Source organism: Dama dama, chromosome 22 (assembly GCF_033118175.1).
Source record: "Dama dama isolate Ldn47 chromosome 22, ASM3311817v1, whole genome shotgun sequence".
NCBI lineage: Eukaryota > Metazoa > Chordata > Mammalia > Artiodactyla > Cervidae > Dama > Dama dama.
Genome location: NC_083702.1, coordinates 42,828,271 through 42,853,904, shown reverse-complemented (window position 1 = coordinate 42,853,904; position 25,634 = coordinate 42,828,271). Strand labels below are relative to the sequence as shown.

At 45.7% G+C, this 25,634-nt stretch overlaps 1 long non-coding RNA gene across 1 annotated transcript; it reads left to right on the top strand.

The window, feature by feature from the left end:
* The first annotated feature begins 4,700 nt into the window (after window positions 1–4,700).
* LOC133043327 (uncharacterized) lies at window positions 4,701–25,247 on the top strand. Its single transcript, XR_009689684.1, has 5 exons — window positions 4,701–5,036; window positions 8,184–8,278; window positions 8,383–8,487; window positions 9,280–9,576; window positions 24,665–25,247. It is a non-coding gene; the product is annotated as an uncharacterized LOC133043327 (long non-coding RNA).
* Window positions 25,248–25,634: the final 387 nt, after the last annotated feature.

Sequence of the window (25,634 nt, the reverse complement as noted above, 5' to 3'; positions counted from 1 at the left end):
ATGAGGTTTCCCGCCTTGGTTGGGGAACTAGGATCCCACATGCCTTGGGGCAACTAATCCTGTGTGCCACAATTAGAGAAGCCCGCGTTCCAGAGCCCACGATACACAACTACAGAGACCGTGCTCATCTCTGTCCTTGCTGAGTTTAATCTTCATCCTTCACCATAACTCACCTTGAGTATAACCACTTCAGGAACTTCTGGGAGCCTCCACGTAAAAAGAAGCCAAGGAGGGGGTCTCTGGGTCCCTGACTCTGTAGCTGGGGTCAGAAGCAGATGGGGGGTGCGTTGTGGGGCCCTCTACCAGGGAGGGGCAGGAGATCCCAGGTGGTAGTTAGCTGAGTCCTAGGCACTCCTGGGTATGAGGCATCCTAGCCCCCTTGGTGCATCACAAAGAGACCAGCTCCCTCCTCCCCACAGCCCCCAGGCCTGGTCCCTGCTTCTGAGAAATTCCCTAGGGTGGGTCCTGGTGCTGGAGGTCGCCATGCTGTGGGCTCCTGAGTCTCTAGGGAGGATAGAGAAGTTGGGGGAGACTTGTCCACAGAAAGAGAGCATCTGTCAGAACAGATCCTGGGCTGCTGCACTCCAAACTCCACCACCATCCCCAGGTCCACTGAGGCAGGACCATGAAAGCAAGGCTCCTTCCCTCCCCAAGACAGAGACACAGAGGAGACACCAGGTGAAGGCGAAGATGGGAGGGAGGGCCCCATGAGCCCAGGGATGCCTGGAAGCTGGAAGAGGCAGGAAGGATTCTCCGCTGGAGCCTCTGGAGAGGGAACTGCACTGAGACACTTTGATCTCAGATGTCTGGTGTCTGAGACTGAGAGGACAGGCTTCTGTTGTTCGGAGCATCTGCCCCAGGAAGCTCATGCAGCTGGTGGGAAGCTCCTGCCCTGATCCAAAGCCTCCCTCCCATTAGGTGAGGTGGCCACACAGACTCCATCTCTTCTTCCACGTCTAGTAGGTGGGAGACCCGCTTCTCCTTGCTACTCCAGGAGCGGCTCTGGAGCTGATCTGGGAGTGGTTCTGGGGTTTTGCAGACTGAGCCCCTGTCTCCCCATATGAGCATCCAGAGCTCTGGATGTCTGCCTTCCTGCCTGAATCCCTCCTCCCCCACCCAGTATCCGCAGGAAAAGTCAGGGATTCTGTAGCAGGGTCTGCAGGCAGTCTGTCTGGACACATGTGGGAACCATGTTTTACTGTTTTCCCAGAAATGTCTCCAGGAATTTAATCTTACTCATTTCCTCTTCCTGATCTCTCTCCCCTACCCTTAAGTTAGATGTTCTGGCTGACCTGTCAGCGTTAGTTAGATGCTGTTCTGCATGCAGAACAAGCCCCCTTATCTTCAAACACCTTTCTTGATGACTCTCGTGTGATTACCTCTGGACCTCCAGGAGGAAGCCTCCTTAATCCCTGCATCCTGGTCTCTGTTTTGCTTTACTGCTCTTAGTTAAAGATTATAAGATAAATTACCAATAAATATGTGCTCAGTATTTTCTTGGGAAGTTGCTTCTCTGAGAGCTTTCCCTGCACTGTCTCTTACAATCCTGTGTGTTTGTGAGAATCGTTGATTGTGAAACTGCCACAGACCCACGTTCACATCTTCCCTGTAAACACGGTGAGAACCTCCCCTGACATCACGCTCTGTGCTGACCGCCTCCACATCTGGCTACAGGCCCAGTGCAGGTGTAAGACTGTCTGCCCTCAGCCTCCTTGTGTTGTCAGGGCTGCTGCAGCCCTTGGTCAAAACCCGTGAACCCACTTTAATAGGGGTGTCCTTGCTCACAACCCTCTAAGCGCCTCCTTTAGCAAGAGTAACAGAAGTCTTTAAGTCAAAGGGTCCAGAGAGAAGAAAGGAAGCTACAAAGAAAGAAAACCAGATGGAGCCAGCTGGGACCAAGATGGCAACCAATTCTGACCTCCAGCAGACCCTGAGTTTCATTGTATGCTGATTTTACTGTATTATCTATCATATATTAAAAAGCAGAAACATTACTTTGCCAACAAAGGTCCAGTCTAGTCAAGGCTATGGTTTTTCCTACTGGAAAAACTACATGTCATGTACAGATGTGACAGTTGGACTTTAAAGAAAGCTGAGCACTGAAGAACTGATGCTTTTGAACTGTGGTGTTGGAGAAGACTCTTGAAAGTCCCTTGGACAGCAAGGAAATCCAACCAGTCCATCCTAAAGGAAATCAGTCCTGAACATTCACTGGAAGGACTGATGCTGAAGCTGAAACTCCAATAGTCTGGCCACTTAGTGTGAAGAACTGACACATTTGAAAAGACCCTGATGCTGGGAAAGATTGAAGGTGGGAGGAGAAGGGAATGACAGAGGATGAGATGATTGGATGGCATCACCAACTCAATGGACCTGAGTTTGAGTAAATTCTGGGAGTTGGTGATGGACAGGGAGGCCTGGCATGCTGCAGTCCATGGGGTCACAAAGAATCAGACACAACTGAGCGACTGAACTGAACTGAACTGATGTATCGTATTAAGTGACACATCTACCGGTGACTGTGACCAGAGAGGAAGAACCTAAACAGGGTAAAGAGGTGGCCTTCCTCTCCCTTTCCCAATGCACGTGCCTCCCCAGCATTAGCCTCACTCCTCCTCCTTTTCTTTACTCTGGAGAATGAAATCCCTCTCTGCAGAGGGCGAGAAGTTGAGCTGTGAACTTGCTTTCTTCTCTGTTCTTTGACCTCTGAGTAAAGCCTGTGCTGTGTTGTTCTTGGCTTTGGTTTCATAATCGCCTACGTGAACCTGCCTGGAAAAAGGAAACCTTCCTTGCTGAGGCAGAGAGCCTCGGCCAGGCTAGGGCCCGAGCAGGGTCCCTAGGACTTACCTTGTGGCAGTCTGTGAGGGGACGGTGGTCTGTGCCCGTGGAGCGGGTGGAGGGCACGCCTACCACCACAGCACCCGGTCTGTGGACAGCATGGCCCCTCATGGGCCTGGGCTGTGTGCTCTTGTCCCCCCACCCCTGACACCACCTGACAGTCTGACTCGACGCTGACTGCTGGGCCTCCCATCAGGAGGGATCCAGAAGCAGCACTTGGAGCCAGATCAGTCGTGTCTTTTCACAGGCAGTGGCGATACTGGATATTAGGACATTGTTTCTAGAAAACAAACAGCTGCTAGAAGCTGATGTATGCTCTGGACTTGAAACCCATGCGCAAGACAAGAGTTCCCACCAGACCCTGGCTTGGAAGCTTCTGTACAAGTGACGACCACCCCGGTGCTTCCTTGCCAAGTCCTCCAGGCTTCCTTGGTGGGCACAGCTGGACTCACACTCCATGGGCTCCCCAGTCCAGAGCCTGAAGGGCCAATGCTGGCAGGGCCTGGGGATGAGAGTGGTCACTCCACCAACCACCAAAACCAAGCCCATGCCAGGCTCTGCTACAAGTCTGCTCACATTTGCTCTCCCCACGGCCCTTCTGAATATTAAGTGCCCATCAGCACAGCTTTCAACGTTGTTGTTATGGAAAATGGCCACAAGGCGGCAGCATTTTTCATGCCCTTTTTTCTTTTTCTTTCATTTTGATCTTATATTGAAATAGAGTTGATTTCCAATGTTGTGTTTGTATAAGGCGTACAGGAACTTAATTCAATCATGCATCAATGCATATGTATTCTTTTTCATGTTCTTCTTCCCATATACAGAAGATCCTAAGAAGTACTGAGAAGCAAGAGTCAGAGAAGAGAATAAAAATGCAGCAAGTGGTGGTGGAGGTGTTGGAAACAAATGCAAAATAAAAAAAATGTAATCCTGTAGAAGCAGGGCTCTACAAATTTAAAGCATGGAAACTGGATTCTGGAATTTTTTTTTACAGTGGGTGCGTTTTCCCTAAGAAACTGCCAGAGAAGCCACCCACCGTGCCTATTGGCTTTGATTTTGAAATGGAGAAAAGAATCAAACAGAGAGAAGCAAAGAGGATATTGGAGGATAAACACTTTAAATTTATGCAAAGCCTTGCCCTTATTATATCTTGTTAGGTGTTGTGGGTGTTCCGGATAAGAAAGAAATTCCACTCACTGTCTCCAGGACTCCTGCCTTTGGAAGACAAGAACCCCAAAACCCACCCAAGGTGGGTGAGGATGAGGAGCAGTCAGGAATGATAAGATCTTAACAATTGCCCCCTTGTGGAGTACATTTTAAGCCCCAAATCCCGGTGAGGAGAACTGTGGAAATACCCCTTTCTCTTTTGACTCAAAAAAGTCACTTACAGAAAGAGAAGAAAATAAAACAGCTGCAGAAAGGGGAAGTGTCCGAGTTCTAGGCACTTCCTTTGCCTCATTTTACTGCCATTAACCTGCAGGAGAAGAAGATGAAGAACGCAACTCAGGCTGAGCCTTCCGCTTGGAGCCTGGCAGAAGAGGTGCGTGAAGGCACAGAGGTGGTTTCTCTTTATGCCCTGGTGACAAAGAAGGCTCCTTCTGGTGTGATGAAAAGAGCAGCTCTGGTTCCCGGATGGTGTCTGCAGATGAGTCTAGCGGTGGAGTCGACTGGAGAACTTGGGTGGTACCCGCATAGGCAAGGGCTGCCCACTTACAGTAATTTGTGTGGCTTCCATCCTCCTCCTCTTTCTTATATGTCAGAATATACAGTTGATTTAGCTTGTAATTTATTCACTTAAAGTGTAATTTTTACTGATCTTATCCTTCACTTTTTATATTTAAATTCAAAAATAGAGATACTTGATTTAGTTTATAGTCTATGTCTGATTCTTTCCTCTTCTCTGTGCAAAATAAATTTGGAGTTAAGGAGCGCTTTGCTATGAGCGGGGAGCCTCATTAACCACCTGACGAGGAAGAGTCTTGACTGCTGCGTCCCTCACTGAGGCTGTCTTCAGACTTTGGGCAGAGCTGCTATTCATGCACCTTCTAAGACCCTTGTTGGTTCTGACAATGAGGCAACGCTGAGCAGGACATGTGACCTGTGACCTGGTCTGGAATCAATATGTTTGTCTTACTAAAAATTAACAAAGGCAGTTCCATACTCCTCTCGACAGTGATTCTTAGCATCTCATCAACACCGTAAGTGTTCTCTTTCCATGTCTTCCCCACCATTTTCCTTTGTAGACTGAGGATGGCCCTTCAAACAGGTGCAGAGTGTTCCCTCGCTGTGGTTTCGATTTGCACGTCTCTAACAATTCCTGATGTGCAGCATGTTTTCATAGGCTTTGATTTTAACCAGTGTGTGTGGAATTGATTGTGGAGATTTTCTTCTTCACAGTCTGCCTAGTTTTTATTTATTTTCAGTTAGTTACCCATGGAAATCTTTAAAGTGCTGCTATCATTTAGAGCCCAGCAGTCCTTGTGAATATGAAGTGTTTATAAGTGTTGCAGTGAAATAAGAAACAGTTTTCTTTTTCTCTTTTGCCTGTTGAATCCTTGTCTACTTTAGCTGTTCCTGATCTACAGTGTGCGCTAACTTTCCTTCTTTTGAGAAGACTGACCCATTATGTTAGCTCTATCCTGCACCTGTGTGTGTGTGTGTGTGTGTGTGTGTGTGTGTGTGTTAGTCGCTCAGTCGTGTCTGACTCCTTGTGATCCCATGTACTGTAGCTCACCAGGCTCCTCTGTCCATGAAATTCTCCAGACAAGAATACTGGAGTGGGTTTGCCATGACCTTCTCCAGGGATATCCCGTGCCTATCGCCGTCTAACTGTGCATGAACCATACTTCGCATCTATTATGTTTTAATTTCCTGTTAGTCACATCCTTAAGTTAAGTGATGCTTAACTTTATATTACTCTCTCTGCAAACCTTCCCTTGTCATTTGTTTGTCCCTCTTTTTGCCTTACGGAAAGAAAGCCACAGTGCAGTCCACTAAAGGCAATGGTCCCAACTGGACTCTGTGATGCCAGTCTGTTGACTGTTTTGAAACAATGCAAAAAGAAATAATACAGGATCCTTACATGTTTGCTCTTTATCTCCAGCCTCTGAGTATGAGGCCCAACTGTGTAATCCCCTTGATTCCCCATCGGGGGAGACACAGTTCTTGAGGCACAAGCCTACTGTGTTCTCTCCTCTGCCAGGAGGAGATTAAAGCCATCTTTCTATTTCCTCAAAAAAACATTTATTTCCACAAATAAGGTTCCTATATTCTTGTTCCTTCCTGCATTGTTTCAAAACAGTCAACAGGTTCATCTTCTGAAAAGAAGGAAACTCAGTTATCAATGCAGACTGTAGGTCAGGAACAGCTAAAGTAGAGAAGGAATCAAAAAACCAAAGAGAAAAAAGTTTTTCTTATTTTACAGCAGCATAAGCAGTAGCTTTAAAGTTTCTGTTGTGGGAAATGGCCACAAGGAGACAGGATTTCTTCATGCTCTACTCCTGTTACTATGGTAACCAGAGCTTTAGGGTTACTCCTAGTTCGTGGTTTCTTCTGAGACATGCCAGAAACCTGTCTCATTGATTCTTTTTTTTTTTTTAAACTTAATGTTTACTTCTTTTGGAGGATAGCTGTGTTTGTATGTGGAGAGATTCTTCATCAGTTATCTTCATACACATATTGATTCATTTTTTTTTTTTTCACATACACATTATTATAGGGTGTGTGGCACACCACTCTTTCTAAAGTATGTCCATGTTGATTCTATATTCTATATGTATTTGTGAGTATAAATTAATCCCAACTTCCCAATTTATCCCTTCCACCCATAACTCCCCTTTGGTAAAACTCCATAACTCCCATGCTTGTTTCCTAAGACTGTGCATGTATTTTGCTTTTATAAAATAGCTCATTGGCATCAGTTTCTCCTTCTGAAGTACTTCATTTACTATGATTGTTCTAGATTAATCTATGATAGCTCTAGATTATCCCTGAAAATGGCATTCTATTTTTTCATGGCTAAATCATATTCCATTCTATGCATATATGACTTCTTTATTCACTCATCTGTCCATGTACATTTTGGTTATTTCCGTGTCTCAGCTGTTAATGCTGCTGCAGTGCAGGCTTGTGGGTATTCTTGTTGTTGTTCAGTCGCTACTTCTATCTTGCAAAATGGAGACAGTCCCCATGAGACACTCAATCCCCTTTCCCCTCCCTCAGCCCTTGGCACCCAGCATCCTGCTTTCTGTGAATATGGAGCCGACTGCTCTAGGGGCTTGTATGAGTGGACTCAAACATCATTTGTTCTTCGAGTCTGGCTTATGTCACTGAGCATAATGCCCTCAGGGTTCATCCACACTGTAGCATGTGTCAGAACTGCCTTCCTTTTAGGCTGGGCAACATTCATTGCGTGGATGGACCATGGTCTGCTTGTCCATTCTTCTGTTGAGGGACACATGGACTATCTACATTCATCTCTCACATCTTGTAATATTTCTGGAATAACTTCAGAAAGCCCCATGAACCAAAAGTCATTCACCATTAGCTACTTTATAAACCTTTTATTTTGAAAACCATCAAAGCTCAGAAGAAGGGAAGTATGCATGTGAGCTTCACTTGTGTTTAGGAAGGAACGCTTTAGGTATTCACTTTATTCCCCCTGTGTGTGCTATGCGTGTGCGTGCGGACATGTGCTGTTTGTGGGCATGGTGTAGGCGCTCAGCACATATGTGTGTGGCATCTGCGTATGTGTGTGTGTGTGTGTGTGTGTGTGTGGTAATGGGTCATGGGCTGGGACCTTGGGGCCTGAGGTGGGCAGGCGGGGAGCTCCCGGTGGGTTCTCTGCTCTGATGGTGTCTATGCCCCACCTCTGCCTGCATTCTCCGCTTGGATGCAGTGCGGGGCCCTGTGGGCGTCAACCCCTGCACGAAGTCACCTGACTGGGAGCCTAGGAGGTGTCAGGCCCCCTCCCCACGACCCTGCGGGGAAGCAGGACCTGAGCGTGCTTCACCCTTAACTGACCATCACGATGGACGGACCTGCTCTCCCCGCCGGACCCTGCAGGACAGTCCTGCCTGGGCGACCGGGGCAGCGCCTCCTGCTGGAAGCCTGGGGCGCTGCAGCCGGGCCACTTCCGGTCTGTCCTTGCCGGACACTGGGCTGCGCTCCAGGAGGTTCCTGGCTCTCCCGGGGCACTGACCACCACGTGTCTGCAGAATCTGGTTACAGTTTTGTTATACCCGTTGAAATGTTTAGTGACAAAGCTTTTGTTCCGTTTTCTGATGTGTGTGAAGTGTGGAGCCAGTGATGATTTCTTCAAGAAAGGTCCTAATTCCCACACGCAGGTGAGCCCCCTGTCCAACGATGAGAGACCCCGGGTGTGTGACCTGTGCCTCCTTGGAGTGAAGCCCTAAGCTACTGACCAAGTTCTGTCTACACGGTAGGTTCAGACCTCCCCAAGCCCTGTCTACACTGATTATGTTTAGATGAGACCGTGTGCTTCTGCAGTGAAAACATGTACACCTGACCGCGTTCTCTGTGCAGTAGGACGTGGAGACCCTGGTAGAGACCCGGCCTGGCCTCTGTCCTGGAAGACTCCGTGCCTGCGTCTGAATGTCAGTGCTCAGACGTCTGGGGTCTGGAGCTGAGGTGGGTTTCTCTGGGTGACTGGGGTTCCATGGCCCTCCCAGGGGTCAGTGCTGAGGTAGGGCCCTTAGTCTTTCCCTCTGACAAGTTCACCTCCCCTGGGCTCATCGAGACACCTCAGGTGGGCTACCTGGCTGTCTTTGTTAAGTCTCTAAGTCGTGTCCAACTATTTGTGACCACGTGGACTGTAGCACGTCAGGCTTCCCTGTCCTCCACTATCTCCTGATGTTTGCTCTAACTCATATCCACTGAGTCAGTGATGCCATCCAGCCATCTCATCCTCTGTTGTCCCCTTCTCCTCCTGCCTTCAATCTTTCCCAGCATCAGGGTCTTTTCCAATGAGTCAGCTTTTCCCATCAGGTGGTCAAAGTATTGGAGCTTCAGCTTCAGCATCTGTCCCCCCAATGAATATTCACAGTTGATTTCCTTTAGGATTGATTGGTTGGATCTCCTTGCTGTTCAAGGGACTCTCAACAGTCTTCTCCAGCGCCACAGTTTGAAAGCATCAGTTCTTTGCTGCTCAGCCTTCTTTATGGCCCAACTCTCACATCGACCATAGCCATGGTGTCCTGACCAAGGGAACATGTGACCCCAGTTGCGGGGGGTGGTCTGGGGACTATGTGAGTCTCACTCCATCTGCATGGGTCAGAATCATGTACAGAGGGAGATAATTCACTCAAAGCTAAGAAAAAGGGAAGCATACATGTGAGCTTTACTTGACTTGTGTTTAGGAATTAATGCTTTACAGTATCATTTTATACAGGCCTGTGCCTATTCCCTGTTTAACCCTATCAGGTTCCACATCCCTGGGGCTTCTGGAGACTCCTCAGGTGAGCTACCTGGTAATTATGCCAATTCACCAGCACGAGCATGGAAAGAAGGAGCAGGTTTACCTTCGCAGCTGATTGCAGGGCACATGAATCAGGCAAAAAGCCAACGAGCAGCAGGTGAGGTTGCTGCTGGGCTCTCCTTCCAGTAGACTGTCCATACTCTGCAGAGACCAGACCTGCCCCTCGTCTTCCAGCCCAGCGTCTGGCGTGTTTTCACAGCATCTCAGCAGGACAACGAAAGGCCGAGACTGCCAGCACCAAGGTAGTGTGTTCAGCATTATCTTGACAGCTGTAAAACCAGTTAGTATCACATAGAACCGAAGGGAAAGAGGAGGACTTCTTTGGAACAAGTGTGGGGGAAGGAGACTGACCCAACACTTCTATCTACCAAGCCAGGAGCTTACAGGAGCTCACTCGTTTCCACCAGAGGGGCCCAACCAGCAGAGACCTGGTGTCCTCACCAAGGGTCTTAACCACTCCAGGTGCAGGGTCTGGGAGGGGGGTCATCCTGGAGACTGTGGACATGTGACCCCAGGTACAGGGTCTGGGAAGTGTGTTACCCTGGAGACTGTAGACATGTGACCTCAGGTTCAGGGTCTGGGGGGTCACCCTGGAGACTGTGGATGGGTGACCCCAGGTGCAGGGTCTGGGGATTATATTGGTCTCACCCCATCCACATGGGTCTGGATCCTGTATGCAGAGACCCCATATGTGCTCTTTACCTCAGTGTGTCTACTCCACTCTGAGATTTCCAACATCTGAATTGAGGGTGTTGCCCTGATTAACCTGTGGTCCTTTTTCTTTTCTTTATATTGTCACATTCACATGAGGTCAGGCACCTTTGAGTGAGTTGCTGCTCTGCATTCTGCTGAGTGAAAAAACCTTTGGTGGTATCATGTTAATATCATAGCATATCATATATCTAATTCATAGGGTCACCACTGTCTGATTTCCTCTAGACCAAGTTCGTGTAATTTAATGTGTAATTTATTGTTATTTTATATTGGGGGTAAAGTTGGTTTCTGATGTTTTGTTTGTTTTAGATGTACGTGAACTTGATTCAGTTATACATAGATGTATATCAGTTCTTTTTCTGTTTTTTTTCTCATATAAGTTATTACAATTTGTTCAGTAGAGTCCTCAGTTCTATTCAGTAGGTCCTTTTTCATTATCAACTTGATGTATATTTTCATCCCAAACTCTTAATTTATCTGTCCCTTCTAACTTTCCTTTGCTAGTCATAATTTGATTTTCTCTGTCTATGAGTCTATTTTGTAAATTAGTTCATTGGTATGAACTTATAGATTTCACCTGTATGTGATATCTTAGGATATTCGTCCTTTTCTCTCTGAAAAGTATTTATAATATGATAATTTCTTGGTATATCCAAGCTGCTGCCAATATCATTATTTCATTCTGTTTTATGGTTGAGTAGCCTTCCAGTGTTTAGATGTACCATGTAGTCTTCACTTTTCTGTCAATGGACATTTTGGTAGACTCTGTGTCTTGACTATTGTAAATAGTGCTGCCCTGAAAATCAAGGTGCACGTGTCATTTTGAATGGTGATTTTCTCTGGACCTAAGCTGAGGAATGGGATTGCCGGATCATATGATACCTCTATGTTTAGTTTTTCAAGGAAACTCCATGCTGTTTTCCATCATGGCCTCACAATTTACATCCCACCAAGACTGTGGGAGGATTTTATTTTCTTTACATTCTTTGCAGTAATTGTTCTTTGTAGATCTTTTCGATGAAGGCCATTGTGACCAGTGTGAGGTGATACCTCATAGTTTTGTTTGGCATTAATCTAATAATTACTGATGTGGACTATCTTTCCATGTGCTTTTATTATTATTTTACATCTTGTAAGAACAGTTTACCTCTTCAATCTGGCTTCCTTAAAGTTGGCCCTGTTTGGAATTTTTTCCCATTGATTTACCCCGGGACATTTCTTGAGGGCAGGTGTTGTTTACAGCCCTCTTGGACTTGTGACTATTATGAGCCCTTTAGCATCTCTTTTAAGGTGTATATATTGATCTGAACCAGCTAATTACTCCCTGTCCCTCTGCCTTTCTTTTTTGGTAACCATGAGTTTCTTTCCTAAGTCTGTGAGGCTGTTTCTCTTTTGAGAAATTTATTTGTATCCATGTGTAGATTCCACAGGAAGTAATATCCTATACTTGTCTTTCTCTTTCACTTACTTCGCTTAGTATGATTATCTCTAGTTTCTTCCTGGTAACTGGAAATGGCATTATTTCATCCTTCTTTTCATCTGAGTAATATTGCATTGTGTACATGTACCCCATTTTCTGTCTTCATTCATCTGCCCTTGTGCACTTAAGTTGCTTCCGTGTCTTGGTTATTGTACTAGTGACACCATGATCGTTGGGTGCAGGTATCTTTTTAAATTTTGGTTTTCTCTGGATCTATGCTTAGGTGTGGGATTGCTGGGTCACTGGGTAATTCTATGTTTAGTTTTTTAAGAACCTCCATAATGTTCTCCCTAGTGGGTGTACTGACTTACGTTCCCACCAACAGTGTAGGAGGGTTCCCTTTTCTCCACAACCTCTGCAGACTTTATTGTTGTAGGGTTTTCAATGTGGCCATTCTGATCAATGTGTGGTGATACCTCATTGTACATTTGATTTGCCTTTCTCTAAGAACTAGTGATGCTGAGCATCGTTTCATGTGCTTTATGGCCATTTCTATGACTTCTTTGGAGAAATGTGCATTTATTCTTTGGCCGATTTTTTATTGGGTTGTTTTTTTTTTGACATTGAGCTGTACTAGTGGTTTGTATGTGTTGAAGAGAAATTCCCTATAGGTATCTTTGCAAGAATTTTTTTTTCCATTCTGAGGGTTGTCTTTTTCTTTCACTGATGGTTTCCTTTGCTGTGCAGATGCTTTTAATGTTTATTAGGTCCCATTTGTTTTTGTTTTATTTTCATGATTCTATGAGGTGGATCAAAAAAGAACTCGCTGCATTTTATGCCAAGGCATGCGCTCTTTTCCTCAAGAGTTTCATAGTATCTGTCCTTTTATTTAGATCTTTAATCTGTTTGGAGTTTATTTTTGTTTATGGTGTTAGGGAGCATTCTAATTTCATTTTAATTTTCATTGCTAAGGAACCTGCCTGATGTCCTCCACGGTGGCTGCTCCCAATTTCCATTCCCAGCGTCAGTGTAGGAGGGTTCCCTTTGCTCTACATCCTCTCCAGCATTTATTGCTTGTTGAGTTTCCATCTATGGCCATTCTGACTGTTACGAGGTGATACCTTCTTGAAGTTTTGATTTGCATTTCTCTCATATTTAGCGATATTGACATTTTTACATGTGATTTTTTTAAACAGTGTGAGTTAAACTTATTCAAATTGGCTTTCTGAAGGCCTGCTCTGTTTTTAATATTTTTCTGTTGACGTCCCCGAGGGCATTTCTTGAGGGCAGGTGTTTTTAACTTACAGCCCGAAGGCCTAGTGTGGCCTAGGGGCACCGCAGTGCCGGTGAGCAAAGGATTTAAAGTTGTTGTTATGGGAAATGGCCACAAGGTGGCAGCATGTCTTTATGCCCCTGCCCTGGTTACTGGGGGAACCAGAGCCTTAGGGAAAGTCCTGTTTCTGGATTGTCAATTAGAGTGGAATGTGCCAGAAGAAATACCCAAAGCTTGTGTCCCATTCCTTCTTCCTTCCTTACCCCTATCCCCTGGACATATCCCAGTTCCTGCAACACCACTCCGTGGAGGGTGCTTTAATCGTAGGTGGGTGACCCTAAGGAAGGAAGCTGGGCGTGGGAACCCCATCACCTGGAAACATGAAGTCCAGGGGGCTTTCAAAGCTCCTGCAGCCAAGAGGCTCCACGTCGTTTGGGTGCAGTAGGTGTAGTTTCACTGCAGGGGGACCTGCCAGGATCTGGTGGTTGTGGGCCGGTGTGTAGGGGAACAGGCTTACCAGGTCCATGGGGCAGGCTCATTGGCTGGCACATCCTCCCCAGCTCCCTCAGCCCCAAGACTGTCCATCCAAGGGACCCAAGCCTGCCCAGGCTTCAGGGGTATGGCAGCAGCCTAGGTCACTAAGGCCTGAAGGGAAGAGAGTCAGCACTCTCCTTTTGTAATTTGTATTTTGTAATGGTGTAGAGGTGATTTACAATGTTGTAGAGTTTATTTGTTTCAGGTGTACAAATGCATCACTCATGCATAGTGATGCATAAATGTTCTAGTGATGCATAGTACATGTTCTTTTGGGGGTTCTCTTCCCATATAGTTTATTATGCAGTGTTGATTAGTGTCCTCGTCCTATAGTGGGTTCTTGTTGATTATTTTACAAAGACTCGTGTGTGTATGTTCATCTCCACTTCTCATTTCCTTTGCCCACCACCTTTCCCTTTTGGTAACCGTAAGGTGCTTTGCTATGTTGTGAGACCCTTTCTTCTTTTTTAAAAGAAGTTCATTTGTACCCATTTTTAGAATCCACCTCCAAGAAATATCATATGATACTTGTCTTCCTTCACCTAGTGTGATCATCTCTGCTTCCTTCCTTGGTGCTGGACGTGGCGCGACGTCACCCTTTTTATGGCTGAGCTATTACTGCTCTGGGTGCATGTACTACATCTTGTTTACCGTTCATCTGTTCTTACCCACTTAGGCGTCATCCATGTATTGGCTATTGTACATAATGCTGCCACGAACATTGGGTGCATCTGTCTTTTAAAATTATGGTTTTCTCTGGATGTGTGCCCAGGACTGGGATTACTGGGTCCTATGGTACTTTGCTCTTTGGTTTTTAATGACCCTTTGTCCTGCTCTCCTTCGTGGATTTAATGACTTTCATTCCCACCAACAGGGAGGAGGGTTCTTTTCCCTCCATTCCCTCTCCAGCGTTTATTGTCCTAGATTCTCTATGCTGAACATGCTGACGTGTGTGAGGTGATGCCACTTCTGACTCACAGTTCTCTAAAGCTTACAGATGCTGAGCATCTTTTCATGTGCTTCATGGCCATCTTTATGTCTTCTTTGGAGAAAGGTCCCTTTAAATCTTGTGCCCCTATTTGACTGGGTTGTTTCTTTGATACTGAGGTGCATAAGCAGTTTGTATGTTTTGGAGAAAAATTCCTCTTGGGTGTCTCTGTTTGCACATATTAGTTTCATTATGGGGTTTGTCTTTTTGTTGTGTTTATGGTTTCCTCTGCTTTGCCTGTGCTTTTAAGGGGAGTTAGGTCCCATTTATTTTTATTTTCTCATTTATTTATTTTTGTTTTATTTTGCATGATTCTAAGAGGTAGGTCAAAGAAAAACTTGCTGCATTTTATGTCAAAGTGTGTTCTGCTTTTTCCCTTAAGAGTTTCATATTATCTGTCCTTTTATTTAGGTCTTTAATCTATTTGGAGTTTATTTTTGTGTAGGGAAATATGTTAGGGAGTATTCTAATTTCATTCTCATGACCATTTCTTAAAAAACCTGCACACTGTTCTTCATAGTGGCAGCTTCTAATCCATCTTTTCACTAAGTGTGGGAGGGTTCTGTTTTTTCCACACTTTCTCCAGCATTTATTGTTTGTCAACTTTTGGACAATGGTCATTGTTAACCATGTGAGGAAATACCTCATTGTAGTTTTGATTTGCATGTCTCTAATATTTAGTGATGTGGACATCTTTTCATGTGATTCTTTGAAAGGGTGTGAATTAAACTTACCTCTTGAAATTGACCACTTGAATGCCTGCCTTGTTTTGAATTTTTTTTTTTTTTTCCGGTGACACCTAGGACATTTCTTGAAGGCAGATATTTTTTACCTTCAGCCCCTTGATCCTTGTGCATATTAAATACCCAGCAGCACTGCCTTTCAAGGTGTTGTTAAATTAGAAGGCCACAAGGGGGCAGCAGTTCTTCATGTCCCACTCTTTTTTCCCCCTGTAATTTCCTTGTTATTTTATGTTGGAATATTGTTAATTTCCGATGTGTTTGTTTGAGTTGTACAGATACATGATTCAGTCACGCAGGATGTTTGTTTATTCTCTTTGGGTTCATTTTCACATATAGGTGATTATAGTGTACTCATCAACTTTTCTATGCTATTCAGTAGTTACTTTTTAATCATTTCTCTGATATATATTACTGTGTATGTGTTAATTCCAAACTCTTAATTTCTCCCACTTGTTTCTGAAGGCTGGGGACTCTGCAGAGGGCAACAGGCACCCCAGGTTCATTGTGGAGGTACACTGCCTGCTACACGCTCCCAGCTCCCTCAGCCCCAGGACATTCCAGCCTTGCTACCCAAGCCAATCAGGCTCCAGGGATGTGACATCAGCTCAGGTCACTATGGCCCGAGGGGAATAGAATCAACGTTTCTTTTTCCATATTTTTCTGTTTCTACCCTATAATTTGAACAGGAATTAAATCTTGTGGGTTTTTTTTTTTTTTTTTTTCTTTTCCATCTACTGCATCTTGACTTTCTTGGTGACCAGGAGTTTCTTTTCTAAGTCTGTGAAGCTGTGTCTCTTTGGGAAAGAACTTCATTTGTATCCATTTTTAGGTTACACCTACAGGTGATATCGTGTGATACTTGTCTCTCTCTGTCTCCCTTACTTCACTCAGAATGATCATCTCTACCTTATTTCCTGTGGCTGGACTTGGCATTATTTCCTACTTCCTTATCACTGAGAAATACTGCATTGTGTATATGTGCCCCATCCTCTGTTTCCATTCATCTGTAATTTCTACATTTAGTGTGCTTCCCAGACTTGACTATTGTACCTTGTTGGGCTGAGATTGCAGGGATTCCCTTGTCTTTTAAATTTTTTAAAAATTTTCTCTAGATTTATTCCTAGCTGTGGGACTGCTGAGTCCTAAGGTATTTGTGTTGCAGTGAAAAGGGATAAAAAAGAGAGAAATGAGTTTTTCTCTTTCCCCTTCCTGAGAACAACGGAAATAGAGAAAACAATGAGCAGACCTGAATATTCCTTTTTTTTTTTTTTAGCCATTCCTGGCTCTGCATGTCTGTAACTAAGTTTGCTTTCCTGCCCCCTAACTCTGCAGGAGCTACACCTTGCACCCATTTAAAGTCTCCTCTATACTGGGAACAATTAAGTCATACTAAGGATAATCAGTCTAACAACACTAGAAAACTATGCTGGGTGCCTTATGGACAATGCCAATATATAGTTTCTCTAAAAAATAAGAACAGGTATGGAACAAAGTAAGTCAGATGACTTAGGTATATATTGGGCTATACATCTGGTCCCATCACTTCATGGCAAATAGATGGGGAAACAGTGGAAACAGTGGCAGACTTTATTTTTGGGGGCTCCAAAATCACTGCAGATGGTGATTGCAGCCATGAAATTAAAAGACTTCTCATAAAAGAAAAGTTATGACCAACTTAGACAGCATATTAAACAGCAGAGACATTACTTTGCCAACAAAGTTCCATCTAGTCAAAGCTATGGTTTTTCCAGTAGTCACGTATGGATGTGAGAGTTGGACTATAAGGAAAGCTGAGTGCTGAAGAAATGATGCTTTTGAACTGTGGTGTTGGAGAAGACTTTTGCGAGTCCCTTGGGCTGCAAGGAGATCCAACCAGTCCATCCTAAAGGAAATCAGTCCTGAATATTTATTGGAAGGACTGATGCTGAAGCTGAAACTCAATAGTTTGGCCACCTAATGCAAAGAGCTGACTCATTTGCAATGACCCTGATGCTGGGAAAGACTGAAGGCAAGAGGAGAAGGGTATGACAGAGGATGAGATGGTTGGATGGCATCACCAACTCAATGGACATGAGTTTGAGTAAACTCCGAGAGTTGGCAATGGACAGGGAGGCCTACCCGCTCGGTCTGATGTGACTGAGCAACTGAGCTGAACTGAACTGACGCTGCATGGCCGCTAGAGGGCACTCTTGACCTGCTCACTGTCCAAGCACTACACCAGGTAGTCACTGGGACTCCAGGACATTCAGATAAGTTTCCACACACAGACTCCTTGCTTCTAATAGCACAGACCCTGCCCCCAAGATTTTGCACAAACGGACGGGGACACAGTAGGATATTTGTGGCCCAACCACTCGGAAAAAATGAGCAGAAAGCAGCCCTGCTAGCAGCAGCATTGAGGGCTTAGATCCAGTGAAACAGACTGTTCCCTTGTGGAAAGGGGAAACTAAGAGGAGACCACCACTGTGCGCCCATTGCAAAGAGACTGGGCGCTGGAGGAATGAGCGCCCCCATTGCAGAGGGACATCGAAAGGGTCGAAGAAGTTCAGTCAACCCAACACAGAAAGGTACCAGCCTGAGCCGGCTGTCCAAAACCTTATCCGCCTGGCTGGAGCAGTATCGGACTAGGGAAGACCTGGCTTCCTGATCCTGGGCCTCTGGGAGCCCACGGTCACGATGAAGGTAGGGGGCCAATCAATGAATTTTATGGTGGATACCAGAGCTGAGCACTCCGTGGTAACCACACCTGTGGCTTCCCTCACAGGCCGAACAGCATCTATTGTTGGGGCCACAGGGGACTTGACAGCCCGCTCATTTTGCAAGGCCCGTTCATGTCAGTGAGGGGGCCATCTGGTGACTCATGAATTTCTGTACTTACTAGAATGCCCCATTCCCCTGCTTGGTAGAGACTTACTGACAAAACTGGGGGCACAAATCACCTTTACTCCCGGAAAGCCAGCAAGCCTCACCTTGGGGAGACAATCGGCTCTGATGATGGCCGTGACCGTGCCCAGGGAAGATGAATGGCATCTCTGTTCCTCAGGGAGGGAATAAATAAATCCCCCCATACTGCTAAAAGAATTCCCTGATGTGTGGGCAGAGAAGGGGCCTCCAGGTTTGGCCAAAAACCATGCCCGCATTGTAGAGGACCTGAGGCCAGGAGCTAGTCCTGTTAGATAGAAACAATATCCATTACCATGGGAGGCATGCCTGGGAATTCAGGACCACATCCAGAGACTACAAGATGCCGAGATCCTTATCAAATGTCAGTCTCCCTGGAGCACTCCGTTCTTACCAGTTAAAAAGTCTGGAGGGAACAACTACTGCCCCGTCCAGGACCTCCACACCGTCAACAGTGCGGTGATCACCATCCATCCAGTGGTCCCAAATTCCTACTCTCTCCTGAGTCTCTTACCTGCTCAGACAAGCTGGTTCACCTGCTTCAATCTCAAGGACGCATTCTTCTGCCTCCATCTGTCATCAGCCAACCAGCCGTTGTTTGCCGTTGAATGGGAAGACCCACACGGGGAGAAAGACACAGATGACTTGGACTCAACTGCCACGAGGCTTCAAAAACTCACCTACACTGTTTCGTGAAGCCCTGACTGCAGACCTTGCTGCCTTCCCTGGAGAAACTTTGAACTGCACCCTACTCCAGTACGTGGATGACCTGTTGCCTGTTGCCAGCCAGCCCCACCAGGGGGGCTGCAGGAGAGGCATCAGGGCCCCGTGGGCGCTACTCCACCACAGGGTACAGGGTGTCATGGAAAAAGGCTCAGATCTGCAGACAGGAGGTCAAGTACCTGGGGTCTGTCATCTCAGAAGGGCATCAGGCGCTCGGACATGAGAGGGAGCAAGCCATCTGTTCAGTATCTCGGCTGAACACAGGGAAAGAAGTCTGTGAGTTCCTTGGGGCTGCCAGATTCTGCCAGATCTAGATACTGGGTTTCTCTGAAATTGCCAGGCCTTTGTCTAAAGCCACAGCAGGGTCTGGTAAGGACCCCCTGGAGTGGGGACCTGAACAGAAAAAGGCCTTCGAGGAGATAAAGAGACTCTTGACCAGCACTCTGGCATAAGGGCTGCCAGAAGTGACGCAGGACTTTAACCTCTTTGTACATGAGAAAAGTCACACTGCTCTGGGGGTCCTCACACAAACTGTTGGGCCATGGCGCACCCGGTTGTATATCTGTCCAAACGACTGGATCCAGTGGCCGTGGGTTGGCCACCATGCCTCCGGGCATTAGCTGCCACTGTGGTTTTGGTCAGAGAAGCAGATAAGCTTACTTTAGGACAAACTATAAATGTAAAGGTTCCCCGTGCTATCACTGCCCTGATGAACTGCCAGGGGCATAAGTGGCTGACCAACTCCAGGATGACTCACTATCAAGGACTGCTTCGTGAAAACCCATGGGTCCAACTCGAGACTATGCAGACACTGAACCCCACCACCTTTTTACCTGTGGAATCAGAAAGCCCCGATCATAACCGTGAGGAGGTCATAGATGAGATTTACTTGAGCAGGCTGGACCTGACAGACATTCCCCTCCAGAACCCAGAACTGGAACTATTCACTGACGGAAGCAGTTTCATCAAGACGGGCAGTGCAAAGCAGGCTCTGCCATGACAACACCTGAGGAGATGGTGAAGGCTGAGGCCTGGCCACAGGTGGTCAGCACAATGGGCTGAGCTATGGGCACTCGCCCAGGTGCTAAGGCATGCCGAAGGGACACGAGTCAACATCTATGCTGATTCAAGGTATGCCTTTGCTACTTTACATGTACATGGAGCCATTTATAAAGAAAGGGGCCTATTGACAGCAGGGAGAAAGGAGATTAAAAACAAAAGGGAAATCCTTCAGCTGTTTGAAGCAGTCTGGAAGCCGTTCCAAGTGGCAGTCATCCATTGTAAAGGCCATCAGAGAGAAACTGATCCAATCATGAAAGGAAATCGGTTGCTTGATCAGGCAGCCAAGGAGGCAGTGACCCAACCGAGGTCATAGGGCCCATAGTGGGCCCTGAGTCAACCTTTAAGGTCATCTTGATGCCAGAATTGCCTCTGTCTCTGAGATACACCAAGGAAGAAGATCAATGGACTCTAAATGAGAGAAGAATAAAAGAAAAAGGGGGCTGGAGGAAGCGCCCAGACCAAAGACTCTGTCTCTAGCTATATAGCAATCCAGCTGCTAAAACAACACCATGAGACAGCTAATTTAGGAAAAACTGCTCTGGAGAGTTTACTGAGCCACTACTGTTTCATTCCTAAGCTCCCAACCCTGTGTGCCCAGATTAGTGCAAGATGTGTGACTTGTGCGCAAAACAACGCCAGCCAAGGACCAAGACCCAACCCAGGGGTGCAGACCACTGGGACACTGCCTTTGAAGATCAAGAAATGAACTTTACTGAAGTCAAGCCCTATAGGGGCTGTAAGTGTTTACTTGTGGTAGTCTGCACCTACTCGGAATGGGCCAAAGCCTACCCCACTTGCACTGAATGGGCACAAGAAGTGGCCAAGGCCTTACTAAGAGACATAATCCCGAGACATGTGCTGCCTCTCTCCATAGGGTCTGACAATGGGCCAGCTTTTGTGTCTGAGATAATCCAAACTTTATCCAGGACACTGGGAATCAAATCAATGGAAGCTTCACACTGCTTACAGGCCACAGAGCTCAGGGAAAGTTGAACACATGAATTGGACCCTCAAAACCACATTAGCTAAACTCTGTCAGGAGACCCAGTTATCTTGGGTCAACATGTACCCCTTTTCTTTACTCTGAGCCCAATGCACCCCGGGTCTTCAGGCTATTCTCCCTTTGAGATCTTAAATGGGAGAATGCCCCCAGTGATAGGAAAACTCAAGGGAAACCCCTAAGAGCTAGCTGACCTGGGGAGATCCCAGTACCTCCAGGTCCTGGGAAAAGTCTTCCACCATATTGCCTGAGAAACCTTAGAAAGGACACCCATTCCTTTGGGCAACTGGGTTCATCCCTATCAGCCGGGAGATGAGGTATGGGCTATGGACTGGAAAAAGGAACCACTTCAGCCAGTTTGGACAGGCCTTTACATGGTCGTCCTGGCAACCCCTACTGCTGTTAAAGTTTCAGGCGTCACCCCTTGGATCCACCACACCAGAGTCAAGAAGACAGTGGCTTCCTGTAATGAGGACACCTGGAAAACAGTCTGGGACCCTGAAAATCCCCTCAAAGTCTGGTTCAGAAAATAACAGCCCTCACCCACGAAAGACACTGAGCCCAGCTCTAGTCACTCCAGAAGCTGACTCATCCACGCATGGCAGAAGCTTGAGGATTCTTCAGCCTTGCTCCAGCCACACTCTGGCAAGCTGGCTGGTCAATGTATGGTGGAAGCTTGAGGATCCAGCCATCAAATTATCAATGGATTTTCACTGTCAACCCTGGGACTCTATCCCTGATTGGTATTATTGCTATGCTCTTTGCTACAGGACTAGCTTCAGTCACACTCCATGACTGGGATTTGGGTCAGAAGTTGTGGTTAGCTGTCTGTTATCTCACTATGGTGAGAAGCCTCATTCTTATTAGATGTCTATTATGATTGATTCTCCATACTAACTAAATTGCTCCACAGTGTAACTGACCCCCCTCATGATAGGCTCAGTTGCTATAGCCGTGACGACCTAAAGATGGGGAGAAAACCTTTTGCTAGTGTTTAGTTATCTGTTAGGTGCAGGCTGCTTTGCAGGCTTTTGGTGCCCTTGCTGTAACAGATGGTGCTGTTCCTTATCCATCACGCACCTGTCAACAATACAGTCAACCTTTGGAAAATCACTTACTTAACCATCAGCTAGAATAATGTACAGATAGCCAATCTTATAGGCCATCACCTACTGTCTTCATAACCATTCGATGTATATCCAGGGGCCTGGGTGAAAAAATGTTTTCCAGTTATGCCCCCAGCTGCAACTACCTTTCCCCAGAGAATCAAAACCGCGGACAGTATCCTGACACCATGGTGTTGCCATCATGCCCCTGTGCCTCCATATACCCCCAAATGTCACACAGATGTTACAACCCAGAACAGGTGTCTGTCTGCCAAATAAATGGAAAACACCTACTGGACTGGGACAATAATGCAGACAAACAAAATCAAGGACCAGCTTTGCCCTGAAAAATCAGGCTCTGCCTGTTGGCAGTATGACTCAGGTTACAGAGTTAAATCCCCCTTAGACCCTCGTCTGCACCAGGTTCTCAGTGAAACTCATCACCTTCTTAATAACACCAACCCCCAGTTGGCCAGGGATTGTTTGCTTTGCTTAGGAACTCCACAGTACTTAGCTACACCAGTACCATTAAATACTGCATCAGCTATGGGAACTCCTACAGATCCGTCCTTACAAGGGCCAGTCTTAAAGGCAATTGAGTTAACTCAAAAGGCTCCAGAATGCTTTACAAATGATGGAGGAACTGGACCTGTAGGCAATTTAGCCAGGGACCAATGTAATCAAACGTTAATTGGTGAGTGGCCCACTCATCCTCCCACAAACAATATGGTGCTGCCCGCATCAAGGCCTTTTCTTTGTTTGTGGGACAGATGCTTATGTCTACCAGTTAATTGGGTGGGTATCTGCACCTTAGCTGTCCTCACTCCTCAGATGAATATTGTCCCTAACAACCAGACTCTCACATACGTACCTCTGGCAGCACATACGCAGTCAAAAAGAGCCATCCAGTTTATACCCCTACTAGTTGGTCTAGGAATCACGGCTGGGATAGGTAGGGGAATAGGAGGAATTGCTTCATCAGCCACCTTTTACCATACACTATCCAAAGACTTCACAAATGATGTTGAGAGAGTAGCCAAATCTTTAGTGGCCTTACAGGACCAACTAGATTCCCTGGCTGCGGTGGTTTTTACAGAATAGGAGAGAGCTAGACCTCCTGACAGCTGAAAAGGGAGGACTCTGCCTCTTCTTGAACGAAGAGTGCTGCTTTTATGTAAACCAATCAGGAATAGTCAGGGACACGGCCCAACAACTAAGGGAATGAATCATAAAAAGGAGAGAGAAACTGGCAAATTCCCGGGGTAATTGGAACAGTATCTGTAGCAGGGGATCGCGGCTTCTCCCTTTAACCTGTCCTCTCTTCATGTTCATTGCAGTGCTCTTGTTTGGTCCTTGTGGTCTCAGTCCAGTCACCCAGTTCATAACTTCTCAGATTGAATCCATAAAGTTACAAATGGTACAAGCTCATATATAGCCCCCTAAACAATGGGGAACTCTAAATGTCCTACCAAAACATGAGATGATGCTTTCTACAAATGATAGGAGCATCAAGAGGGGAAATGAAGAGGAAAAGTTAAAATTTTTACATAACCTCCTGTTCTTTCTGCCTCTCTAACTCAGCTTGCTCCTTGTAAAGTCTAGATCATGTAGGTCTCGGAAAGAAGGGACTCACAATACTAGGAACTGGAGCTTATCTCACTCACCCTTGTCCTACTCTTTGCAATCACCCTAGCCCCTGCAAACCCACAAACCCACTTAATCATGCCTGTTTGTGTGTAAAAACTCTGTAACCCTTTGTTGGGGGCTCAGAGCTTGGAGTGTTAACTCCCCTGGGCCCACCGGCATAATAAACCTGACTTCTCCAACTCTCTGAGTGTGATGCTTAGTTTCCCGAGTACTGATTTCTGCAATATTTCGTGATGCTGAGCATCATTTCGTGTGCCTATCTGCTATCTGTAGGCTTTCCTCAGAGAAATATCCATTTTGATCTTTGGCCCATTTTTTTTTTCTTTGTTTGTATGTATTTTTGATAATGAGCTGCATGAGCTGTTTGTATGTTTTGGAGTTGAATTCCTTGTGGGTCTCTTTCTTTGCAAATATTTCTTCCTATTCTGAGGGTTGTCCTTGTCTTTCCTTGAGGGTTTCCTGCCAGGGTCCAGCCCCAGCAGGATCCAGGGGAACCCTCAGGATGAACGCCGTTGGTGAATGAGAGAGAGAAAGAGAAAGAAAAAGAGAGAGAGAGAGAGAGACCAGACCAGGAAGGTGCAGCAGAGTCTGGCAGTTGCTTTATTTTTCACCATCGCCTTTATACCCTAAATTGGTACATTTCTTAGGGGCAGATAAGCACACAGACTTAGTTTAACATTACATCAGCTTGTCCTTCACGAAACCAGGTGTGCTCTGCATATTTTTTGTTTACGAGAGTCTTTTCCCATAGATTTTTTGTACATTATCTTTTGGCCTTGAGGTTAGCAGAAAACAGAAAATTGGCAGTCTCATGGTACAGCAAATTGCAACATAATAGAAATACAATCTTGTTAACATAAAAGACAGTCTTTTTGTAGAAATTCTCAGCTAAATTTATCTGAAAAGTTTAACACACAAAGACTCTGTGGCTCTGGTGAGGCAGCCCCTGTTTAGCACTCCTGGTTAAAATTAACAATTATCTTATTGTTTTTACGCTAGGGCTAAACTCTTATTTTACTAGATCTCCAACTATATTAACAATAGTTTCCACTGCACAACCTCAGCACATTACCATCAATCAAACGTTGATCTAATAACCACTTTTAAAACAATATTTTTTGTATTTTCTAATAGGGCTTCCTCACCCCCCAAAGGGCTCTGTGCCTATTAGGGCCTTTTTAATGGTTAATCTCTATGTATAATATCTTTTGGCTTTCAGGCCTGTTGATAATTTATGGTTTGCACCTGGTGCAACTTTAAGCAACTTCAGTAGCCGACCCTGTCTTTTTTGTGGTTAATCTGAAGAAGGAATTCATAGGGCCAGGACTCCATCTCAGGCCTGTCCGTGCTGATCGTGCTCGGCTGCCTCTCCAGTGGACTCTGAACTCTCTGCTTAGTGCCTGTGGGAACGACAATGGAAGGATAAGACCCCCTCCAGACAGGGGAATCTTGAAGATCACATCCAGGTTACTCATTGCCCAAGAGGAAACATACCGTAATCACCCCTGTCTCCGGACAGGTCATAAACTTTTTCTGTATTTATCAGGATGTAATCACAGGCTTATCGATTATTAACTGGTTGGAACGTGATCACAAGCTTATTGATTATTAACTGTTTGGAATGTAACTGCAGGCTTATTGATTATTGACTGTTTGAACACATAACATGTGAATGATGCGGTTATTGTAGTTGTATTTACCCTACCTTTGTTTATGTAAGTCTCAAGGGAATTGGGGTGGTGGGTTTGGACACGTACACATGGGGTATAAAAGACTTTCACAAATGCTGGTCGGGGTCCTTGGCTAAGAGGAGACTCTGCCTTGGGCCCGCCGATGTAATAAACTGCACTCCACTATCTGTGTTGTCCTTCTGAGTGAGTTTGTTTCCCAGAAAGCGTGGCTATAACAAATCTATTTTCTTTCTATTAGGTGTCATCTCCAAGGGAACTAGATAGGATTACATTTTCACAGAACAGAAATGCAGATCGCAAAAACAGCAGATATGGCACAAAACAGGCTCTTAGTCCAAAAGTTAATTACCTGCAAGAAGTCACCAGCTAATCTCTATCTAAACTATTTTCTATTAGGCGTATATGTGGCTATAATATTTGTGGGGCTTTTCTCACCCCACGAAGGGGCCTACGCTTAATAGTTTCTTTTGTCAGCGTACTGTACTTAGGATGTTTAGA